Here is an 11,767-nt window from a genome sequence, read left to right on the forward strand (position 1 = left end):
TCCTAGTCTTCTTTTTCCCTGGTTTGCTAGTGGCCGCAACTACCATGTGCCATATACGGGCCGTAGGATCCATGGGTCTCCTACGGGCCGTCGATAAATGGGCCTGTAATCGGTGGGCCTCGGGCCGTCGGATAAATGGGTCTACATGGGCCGTAATCGGGCGTAATTGGTATCGGCCCAGGCCGTTAACAGGCCGTAGGACAGCAAAGGCTTAATTTTGTCATAGGCATAACGGGTCGTTAATGGGCCAGAATATAGGACGGGCTGGAAACGGCGCAACGGGTTAACAGGCCAGAAACGGGCCGACTCTTGCCATGGGCCGAATTTGGCTCATTAGGGTAACAGGCCAGTAACAGGCCGACTCTTGCCATGGGCCGAATTTGGCCCATTAGGGGAACAGGCCAGTAATGGGCCGACTCTTGCCATGGGCCGAATTTGGCCCATTAGGGGAACAGGCCAGTAATGGGCCGGAAGTAATCGAGGGCCGAAAAGGAGCCCAAGAACATATGGGCCGTCAATAGGCCGAAAGCTAACACGGGCTGGAAACGGCCCATGTAAATCACGGGCCGTTAACGGGTATAAAGAAAATTACTGTTCATTATGGGCTAGAGTCACCGTGGGCCTGTAAAGGGCCGAAAGATACGAAGGCCTCATATGGGCCGAAAGACGTCGTAGGCCATACATGGGCCGAAAGTGAAATGGGCTGGTGTTATATTCGACGGCCCACATGACGTTGTTGGGCCGATTTCCTTTAGGGCCTAACGGGCCGTGAGTTAACGGACCGTAAAATGGGCTATTTGCGAAGAGACCGTTAACAGGCTTTTCATGGGCCAGCCCGTTAACTTTTGACCAAGTCAAACGGGCCGGCTTTGTAAGCTAAATGGGCCAGTGGTGGGCCGTGGCACGTGTCGACATATCATAGGCACCTATCTGACCCACTGACGAGCTGACACGTGTTTCGTCCGGCCAATAAGAATTTTACACGTGGATATTTCCCATTGGTCGGGGCTGTTAACGGGTTATCGGATCCAAAACCCGACCCGATAGCTTAACGGCGTTCCATTACGGTGGATGCCACGTGTCGGTCACCCTTGACGAAAGCACTTCTGTGACGCGCGATTTATCGTCATGGAAGTGGACACTTCCGTGATGATAATTTTGGTAATGTCATGGAACACTTCTACGACAGCACAGGTATGACTATCTTGATTCTGTCATAAAATCGTCATGGATGTACATGCATGACAAAAAACGCGACCTACTGTGACAAACATGTATCATCACGGAAGTGTATTTTTTTACTAGTGTACCCTCCCGTGGTAGCGGGGTCCATAAGGAAATCTAAGGGATATTAAGGCCCTCATTTAATAGAGAACCGGAACAAAGCATTAGCACATAGTGGATACATGAACTCCTCATATTACGGTAATCACAGGAAAGAATCCCAATTATTGTCACCTTGGGGTATATATGCAGATCATAACAATTAATAGTTGCATACAACTTGCAAGATAGGATCAAAAACTCAAATATATTCATGAAAACATAAAGGGTTCAGATCTGAAATCATGGCACTCGGGCCCTAGTGACAAGCATTAAGTATAGCAAAGTCACAGTAACACCAACCTAGGAACATAGTGGATACTAGGGATCAAGCCCTAACAAATTGACTCGATTACATGACAAATCTCACCCAAATCCATCACCATTCAGCAAGCCTACGAAGAAATTACTCACTCCCAGTGTTGAGCATCATGTAATAGCTGATGAAGGATGGTTGATGATGACGACGGCGATGAATCCCCCTCTCCAGAGCCCTGAATGGACTCCCGATAAGTCCTTCTGATGAAGAACAAGAGGTGGCGGCGGCTCCGTATAGTAGAACGCGATGAAACTTTCCCTCTGTTTTTTTCTTCATGAAATGGTTGATGGTGTCCTGGACGAGGGGGTACTCACCGCGTCGTCTCCCGACCAGCTGGATCGGGCCGAGGACCCCCATGGCGGTTCACTCATGGGCCACTTCGGGCAGCCCACGCTGCATACAAGGAAGACCCCATGAGACTTGGCGCCCAAGACAAGGATTCCTCTAAACCCTAGGCCTACGGTGCATATATAAACCGAGGCCAGGCTAGTCAATAGACAATCTCATATTCGTTAGAACAATCTCGTGGTAGATACATGTACTCTGTACTACACCCCATATGAAAACAATCAGAAGCAGCATGTAGGGTATTATCTCTTCGAGAGAGCCCGAAGCTGGGTAAAATCCCGTGTCCATGTTACCATCGCTCCAAGATGCCTAGCTTAGGACCCCTACTACGAGATACGCCGGATATTGGACCGACATTGGTGCTTTCATTGAGAGCCTGCTAGGTGATCGTCGCGGCGCGATGGGATATTTAACAAACGCCAGATCTGGTGATGTTTTTCTAGTCAGATTTGTTCCGTGTCAGTTTCCTTTTTGTATTATTACTGTTGGTTCGTGCAAATTATCTTCATAGATTTTTGCTAGATCGGATCACGAGTTCGGATCCTGGCATCCGTATGCAGCGTTTGATAGTCCACCCAAACTAATCTCCTCTGACGGCTCGATCCGCTTATGGAGACTTCGACGTCAACTGACCATATAGCGGCAGCGCTACTGGCAGGGAGCAGGCGCGTTGACGGGGACCAGCCAGGGCGGCGGGCAGTGCCAAAGACCGCGCAAAATCCTGGCGCCCGTAACCTTCAGAGCGGACAGAGGATTGCAAGGCATCGTGAAACACAAGCCTAGTTGAGTTCACGTGAAGATGTCTTGTCTGCTAGTACTAGCCCAATTAAGTACTAGTATATGCGGGAGCGCTTGACCAGTTGAGAGCAATTCCTCACGTCAAGATCACATCAAATCTGTCGGTGCTAGTACAAGCAGTTGAATCCACATACGTTCTCAGTGCTGCAGCCGCACGTCGAGCGATTTGCCACGTGATATCTTCTTGAGTTTTTCTTCTCACGTGTGATATTTTCACACATGGTATATTTTTGCCTGGTTTGCATGATTTTTATTTATAGTTTCTCTGTGGCCAGTTACAATTCGGTCTGCAGTCACTTGTTTGATGTGATGGTCCGGACGGTTCAGGTACTGTCGGTTCTGGCTCAGTCTGCTTCATCCTAAGTCCGTGAACACTTCATCCGCGGCTCGGGTTACCATGCAAATTTGAACCACTTCATCATCGTCTTGTGGATTTTTTGACCGGCGTTGACGCCTCAACTCCACCGAGCCGTCGAGGCCATATTTCTTATACCTCATTAAATCAATTAAGTAGAGGAGAAATTATTATTATTATTTGTTATTGTTTTTTGCTGCACTATTTTATGTGTGCAGATAATCAACTTCGCCTGTGTCATGCGGTCAACTCTGTGGGCCAATGTCATCGTCCTGCTTGCATCGATCAAGTTGTGGCGTCACCTCAACGCGCGTCCCTGTGCCAGTGTCTCGGCTCTCAGGCCATTTTTTTAATTACTTACTTCGCTTAAATTAATTAAGTAGAAGATTATTTTTAAATTATATTATCATTACTACTACTACGCCGCAACATGCATGTGAGACTGGCGATAGTTCGGCTCAGCCGAGGAGATGACGCAGTACCGTACACAACATGCATGTGAGACCGACGATAGTTCGGCTCAGCTCAGTCACAGGGAGATTTGATCTTTCTTTTTCCCTATTATTTAATTAAGTTTGGAGGCCGTCTACACTTTTCATTAATGGTCTCTCTTCCATGTGCTTCCCTGATGCAATTAATTTTTTGCTTGCTTGGGTTTATTTTTCCCGAGGAATTGTTACTTTCCAACATTTGTACACAGCTCTGTCAAATGATGGCCGCATTAACGATGGTTGCGGGATAGTTCGGTCAGTTTCCCGTCCTCAGTTCGGCGAACGCCGCATCGGGGACTCGGACCACCCTGCAAATTCAGGCTTTGTCACGCCGACGCCCCGCATCGACATTGGCTTCAACGCCAGGCCACATCTCTTTTAAAAACTAATATTCTACGTAAATTAATTATGCGAGGATTTTTATATATTTATATTATTATTTTTTGGACTGCACTAATTTACATGTGTAGGTAATCGACTTCGACTGCGTCACGCGGTCTTCGGCAAGCCGACGTCGTCGTCCCAATCGGCGTAAATCAGCTCTCGTGATCACCTTGTTGGTCGAATTGCCATTCCGACATGTTTTGTTGCCTCGGGAACTCCGCCATCGCTGAGAGTACTCTACCTCATCGAGTGTTCGGCACACGGGCCATATTTTTCTTATTACTCTTTTTGCATAAATTATTTATTATGCTATGAATTTTTTAATTTATTATTATTACTATTATCTCCGGCTTGCACTATTTTCTGTGCACAGATAAATGATCCGGGTTGGGCAGCGTTGTCTCCTCGGCGTACCGACGTACCACGTCACCTCGGCTGGACCGGGGCTTCGTCATCACTTCATTAACCCACGCCGGAGACTTCGGCGTCACACTGTCGGCCTGCTCCGTCGCCTCGGTCGGACTGGTGTTCCACCTCGCCACATTGGCCGTACTATGTCGCCACTTCGGAGTGCCGAGCTCTTCGCTCCGCCACCTCGGGACCGGCTTGAGGGCTGGGACCTCATCCCGCCGTAAGCTCGCACCGCTTACCGAGCACATTAACCATCTAAGTCGCTTTCATGCTCAAAAACTTTCAGTTTTAAATTTTGTTCGGTTCAACCAAGCATTATACTTTTTTGACAAAAAGTTGCTTGTGAAAAACTTTCTTGTCAAAACTTTATTTGTGACACACAAATTCAAATACACTGTTTACTTGGGGGCTTTCTTTATGAAGCATTTCCTCTTGCATATGATTATACTTGTATGGCTTCGTTCCTTGTTCGTGTATTACGTCACAATATGCACCATGTTGACTTAAGTGTTCCGCAAGCTGGGTTGCCTTGCTCCTGTGTTTACCCCTACGTTCCCGATTGCTCGGCTAGGGAGTAAAGGGAGCACCTCTGCGATTGTCACGATCGGGTCATCCGAGCTCGGACCTCAGACTGGGTGAAGCCGAAAGCTAGCGCTCTTATTGTTTTCAATCATGGTCGGCACACAACGGAACTCATGAGTACAAAAAATCTATTGCACAAGTCTCATAGTAACAATGAGCAACCGAAGAAAGGTATCGGTGGGGGTACTATTTTCTTCGAAGATGCTTCTTACACTTCGTCAGCAATATAGCATAAGTTCCCTGAGCGCGCTTTGTCTGTTACAGCCCTATGGCCTGATTGCCTGGTTATCGGAAACACCGTCGATATTCTCGACAGGTGGGGTACATAACACTTTTCGGCCCTTGACCGAAGAGGGAGAAGCCGACGGTCGGTTAAGACGTGTTTAAAGTTCGGGTGAACACATATATAATATAAGTACTTCGGTACATACAATCATTATACATAAAATTCTTTTACCCAAGTTGCTTGGGGGCTCTTGAATTAGTATGAGCCGTTTTATTAGTCGCTGCACAGTCTTTTTCTACCACTCCTTTCTCGACTCAGGTGTATGATCAATAGCTGGGTAGCCTGGTTTCTCTCTAAAGCCGCTCGCGTTTAGTTCGCTAAACTGGCCTGAGAAACACTCCGCCTTCGGGATAGGAGGTTGAAGCCGAGGGCTGACCCACTTGAAGTCTAGAGATCAGATGTATCATGTCAAAGCACGACGAAAGTACAATTTTAAGACCAATTTCATATTGGCACAAAAACAGCTTAATTCAATCTAGACGTAAAGTTTTTTACGCATGTTTGTTGGCCTTTTTTGAGCTTATAACATCTTTCACCTATTTTATGTTTTAGGAAGCGGGACATTCTCTTGGTTGAGGTGTTCGGCGTGAAACTATTTTTTTAAACTATAGTTCGGCATCTTTCCTACTAAACTCCACCTCGGTATTGTCAAAACATACATGACAGTTGAACTTGTTCCCGAGGAGGTACGATCCTAGGGTCGGCCATTTTGCCCAACCCAATTCTCGGGGGCTACTGCATTGACAATCCAATGCAGAAAATTTAAGTGCAATATAGCTTTCGAGGAGATTATGATCCTCAGATTGGTCGGCCGCACCCAACCTGAGTCTTGACGACTTTGCACACCGCTTTTTGTGTCCCGAAGCATTCTGCCAAGCTAGGAGTTGATCCTCAGGCCGATTTTGCGAATCAACCTGGGTCTAAGGGGCTACTGGGACCAGCGGTCTTATGTCATCCTTCAGGTGCATCTCGGTTTTTAGACTGATACACACCTTGAGGGCTACTGCCTATATATCTCGGCAGAGAATAAATTGCACCAATCAAAAATATTGACAAAAAATCGGCCCGCAGCCGGGGTGGTACACCACCTCGGAAGCAGTCCGGCATAAAGCTCGGGCGCTAGTGGCTGGCTCCATAGAGGGCATTTCCGGCATTAAGCTCGGCTAAACTCCTTCAACTTTTTTGAACCAAGGTGATTTATGAAACCTCGGATATAGTCCGGCGTTGGAGCTCGGATACAGTCCGACGTTGGAGCTTGAACATAGTCCGGCGTTGGAGCTCGGATACAGTCCGGCGTTGGAGCTTGGACATAGTCCGGCGTTGGAGCTCGGATACAGTCCGGCGTTGGAGCTTGGACATAGTCCGGAGTTGGAGCTCGGATACAGTCCGGCGTTGGAGCTTGGACATAGTCCGGCGTTGGAGCTTGGACATAGCTCGGCGTTGGAGCTTGGACATAGTCCGGCGTTGGAGCTCGGAAGTGGTCCGGCGTTGGTGCTCGGCTGCAAAAGATACCTCGAATGCAGTCCGGCATTGGAGCTCGGACGCAAGAGGACGCTGCCGCCCGGGAACAACTTCAAACCCGAGGTGTGGCATAAAAATAACAAGGCATTGATAAAGGCCGGAAACTTAAAGGGGCTCCCCGGATACCCAACGTGTAAACTCTTCGGATGCACTTCGGCGATCCTCAAGATTGCAGATGAGAAGATTTGTTGAACCAGTTTTCAAGACCGACGACCGAAGATGAAGAACAGTTCGGAAGAATCGAGGAGCGTCCCCAACTTGAAGACCGGTTCGGGGGGCTGCTGACGGTGTCCTGGACGAGGGGGTACTCACCACGTCGTCTCCCGACCAGCTGGATCGGGCCGAGGACCCCCATGGCGGTTCACTCATGGGCCACTTCGGGCAGCCCACGCCGCATACAAGGAAGACCCCACGAGACTTGGCGCCCAAGACAAGGATTCCTCTAAACCCTAGGCCTACGATGCATATATAAACCGAGGCCAGGCTAGTCAATAGACAATCTCATATTCATTAGAACAATCTCATGGTAGATACATGTACTCTGTACTACACTCCATATGAAAACAATCAGAAGCAGCATGTAGGGTATTATCTCTTCGAGACAGCCCGAAGCTGGGTAAAATCCCATGGCCATGTTACCATCGCTCTAAGAGGCCTAGCTTAGGACCCCTACTACGAGATACGCCGGATATTGGACCGACAATGATATTTATGGAGTTGGAATTAAGGTAACTGGAGGCTCGTGGGACCCACAAGCTCGCAGGGCGCGCCCCCTTAGCTTGTGGCTCCTGGGTGGCCCCCCTCCAGTAGTTCTCCTTGCCAATATTTTTTATATTTTTTGGAAATATTCTTCATAAATTTTTAGCTCAATCTGAGAACTTCTATTTCTGCACAAAAAACAACACCATGGCAATTCTGCTTAACACAGCAGCGTTAGTCCGGGTTAGTTCCATTCAAGTCATGCAAATTAGAGTAAAAAACAAGAAAAAAAAGTGTTTGGAAAAGTAGATACACCTAAGACGTATCATTTCATACATTTTGAATATATTACTGTATTTTATGGAAAAATGAGATAATATTTCAAAAATATTTCTTGAAAGATTAAAAATTGAGAACATGAAAAATCGAACGACAGAATTATGACAAAATGGCAATTATAAAAGAGAATGAATATTCAAAATGGAAGACCTTAAAAAGGAAAAAGGAAAGAAAAGAAAAAAAGTAAAAAAGAATAACAGAAAAACTAAGAACACGAGATAAACCAACACTAATGAAACGGAGAAAACACCGAGAGCTCCTCGTGCGTGTGTGCAGTGACCGGCCCAAAAAGCGTGAGGGTCGCTATTTACCAGTGGTGGTAGACCGGCCAACTATTGACTTATGAAAAAAAAGCAAAAAAGAAAAAACTCGTAATAAGATCACAAATTCAAAGATAGGTCGCACATTTGGAAAAAGAAAGTTTGCGGATTTGAAAAAAGTTCACGAGTTTTGCGAAAAAAGTTCATGTACTAGAAAACAAAATCACAAAATCAAATAAATTTCATGAATTTTAAAAGATATGATTTTCAAAAAATATCATTAAAAAAAGTTCACGAATTTGGAAAAAACTCATTGCTTTTGAGAATAAATCACAAATTTCAAAACAAGTTCATGCATTTTTTGGGAAAGACTACATGAATTTGAAATATGTCCATCAATTTTGAAAAAAAGTTCATTGTGTTTGAAAAAACTTAAGGAATTTCTAAAAAATATCACAAACTTTAAGGAAAAAGTTTATCAAATTTGTATAGAAGTTCATGAATTTGAAGAAAACCTTGAATTTGTACAAGATTCATGAATTTTTTAAAAAAGAAAAAGGAACAAGAAAAGGAAGAAAAAAAACTTCCAAAAAAACGACCAGCGTTCCGGGAAAGACGTTTTGGGAAGCTTCCCAAAACCGTGAGCTTTCGCGGATTGAAGAAAGAAGAAAAGGGAGAAAAGAAGTAATTAGGCACAAACGTTAAGATATCCTAGTTGGTTAGTGTGGTTCCCTGTGAACAAGGAGATCTTGACTTTGAATCCCCTCGCTAGCAACCACAACCCCGTTTGCGAATAACGAAGTAACGGGCACTAAAGGCGCCGAATAAGACTTGGTGGAGGCCTCCTCTTCAGCATCATTTGCACCAGTTACCGCTACCGGCGCCCGCACACCACACTTAGTGGCCCGGCCCAGCAAACGCGACAAGGAGAAAAAGTTTATTTGCTTGTACAGCTAAAAACACGAGGGATTTCACGGAGAAGCCCGATTTGATTTGTGCTTGCCAACGTGAGTAGCCAAGACAATAACAACTACGCCAACTCATCTCATTTTTCTTCTAAATGACAAAATTGTATTCTACCCTTGTGGTAGAACAACATTAATATGTAGCACTTGAAGTAAGTTCATATATTTAAAAAGGTTCATACCAATATTGAAAAAAGTTCATCAGTTTTGAAAAACATTCAAAAAAACTATAAAAAATTCATCCATTTTGAAAAAAGTTCCCACATTTGAAAAGTTCATCGATTTTGAAAAAAAAGAATATCAACCATTTTAGAAAATCAAACGTTTTAAAAAGTTCATCTATTTTTTTAAAGTTCATCAAATTTAGAAAAGTTTCATCAATTTTATAAAAAGCTCACAAATTTGAATAAGTTTCATCGAATTTTGAAAAAGGTTCATCCATTTTGGAAAAAAAGTTTCACAACCTTTTCTGAAAAATCATCAATTTTGAAAAGGTCAAGAATTTTGCAAAAACTGTTCACAAATTTGAAAGTTGATCGAATTTGGAAAAAAGTTGATCAAATTTGAAAAAAAGTTCACGAATGTTGAGGAAGTCCACAAATTCGAAAAAGTTCACCAATTTGAAAAAGGTTTATCGATTTTGAAAAAAAAGTTCATGATTTTGAACATAATATCAATGATTTAAAAAAAGTTCATGGATTTTGGAAAGAGTTAATCTATTTTGAAGGAAAAAATCACAAACTTGATAAAAGAGACAGAGAAAAAAGAGAAAAGAAAATGAAAGAACAGAAGATGAAAGAACAGAAGACGAAAAAACATGTATGTAAGCACGCTAGGTGAGGTGGCCGAGCAGTTATCGCGTTTGCACTGAACTCACCCGTCGCAGGTTCGAACCACAACTCATGCTCGTGTGTTTGTAGTTTAGTAACAGGTATACAAAATGAAATGGGCCGGCCCATCGCATAGCGGGGGGTGCGTGCCCGTTTGTGGGACTCGAAGGAAACGTCGCTGAAGGGGCCGGATAGCATTTGGCGACCTGGCGAAAATGCCGCCCTTCCTGTGCTACAAACTGGGTTGGCGCATGCGTGCCCTTGGGGGCCATTCCTGTCTATTGCCGCCAGCATTGAGCAGCATATAGAAATTGGAAAGGGTGAATACCAACATGTTGCCTCCTGGACTAACAAAGCCTATATCTCGCTTATAATGAGTAGACCTACTCTCTCGCTTGAAGCTTTCCCCCCGCTCTGTAGCGACCTGGCATGCCCATTTTCTTCTCTCCATTGAGGGAGCGAGGTGACTTCTCCTGGTCGAGGTTTGGTCCGTTTTAGTTTTTCTTTGGATTTTTTCTGTTTCTTCATAGGTTTTCTATGTTTTCTGGTTTTTCTTTCTTTCACTAGTTTTATTTCTTTCATTTTTATTTATTTCTCTTTCTATATTTTGGGTATCACTATTTTTTTCCTTTCTTTATTTTTCCTTCATTTTGCTTCAGGTATTTTTGTTTCTTTCTTGGTTTTCATCAGTTTTCTTTGTTTTTCTTTGTTTCTTTGCTGGATTTATCTGTTTTCATTCCCTTGCAATGATTTTCTTTCTATTAGTCTTCTTTATTTCTTTGCCTTTTATCAAATTTTTTCTTGAAGACATGCCAACTTTTCTCAATACATATTCAACATCTTCCGTATACATCAGAAACATTTTTTTATTTACACGTAAACTTTATGAAATACATTATTATTATTTTTGAATTTTTTCTATGTCTACCTTTTTCCGTACATATTGTATATTTTTGTTATATATTTAATAAATTTTTAATACATGTTTAACATTTTATAAATACAAGATTAACATTTTTTCTGTATACATGGTCAACATTTTACAATATGCTGTGAGCAATTTTTTAATGACAATAAATATTTTTCACAAACAATCTATATTTTTCGTATATGTTAGGAAAAAAATTATATACATGTTTAAAAAAATTTAGATAGAGAATCTAATTTTTTAAATATATCTTTTTTATATCTATTTATATTTAACGTACGTCGTACATTTTCATAGATACCACGAATATTGTTTTATACACACTCAACATTTTCTACATAAATTATCATATTTTTTATACACATTTTATTTATTGTAGATATTTTTGTATATATGAATAAAATATTACTATACACATTTAACCTGTTTGCAATGCTTGATTAACATTTTTTTAAGTACATGATCAAGTTTTTTTATATATGTTGCATACATTTTTGTATACATGAGTAATGTTTTCTATACACATTTATTTCATAAATGTTGTATACATTTTTAGTATACATGAGAAACATTTTTCTATATACATTTAACATTTTGAAACTATAAATAAAAATAAGAAAGCATGAAACGAAGACAAGAAACATGAAAAGAAACAGAATAACTGAGGCTGTGTCATGGCGCGCGCCTGGGCCGGCCAATCTCGGGCGAGGGTTCCCTACACCTTGCTATAAAGGGAGACATAGGGGAGCAACTAGTTAACGAGCGCTCCTTCGGGAGCCTCGCAACGATCAGCGCCACTTGCCGCGCTCTCAGTCATTTGCCACGTGTCGCGCTCTGGACGCTCCCTCCGGATTTTTTTTGGCACGCGTTTTCGGCTTTTTAAACAGTTTTTTTTCGGGGGTTTTCGACGTTTTGGTTTTCGCTCGGT

Source organism: Triticum aestivum, chromosome 1D (assembly GCF_018294505.1).
Source record: "Triticum aestivum cultivar Chinese Spring chromosome 1D, IWGSC CS RefSeq v2.1, whole genome shotgun sequence".
Taxonomy (NCBI): domain Eukaryota; kingdom Viridiplantae; phylum Streptophyta; class Magnoliopsida; order Poales; family Poaceae; genus Triticum; species Triticum aestivum.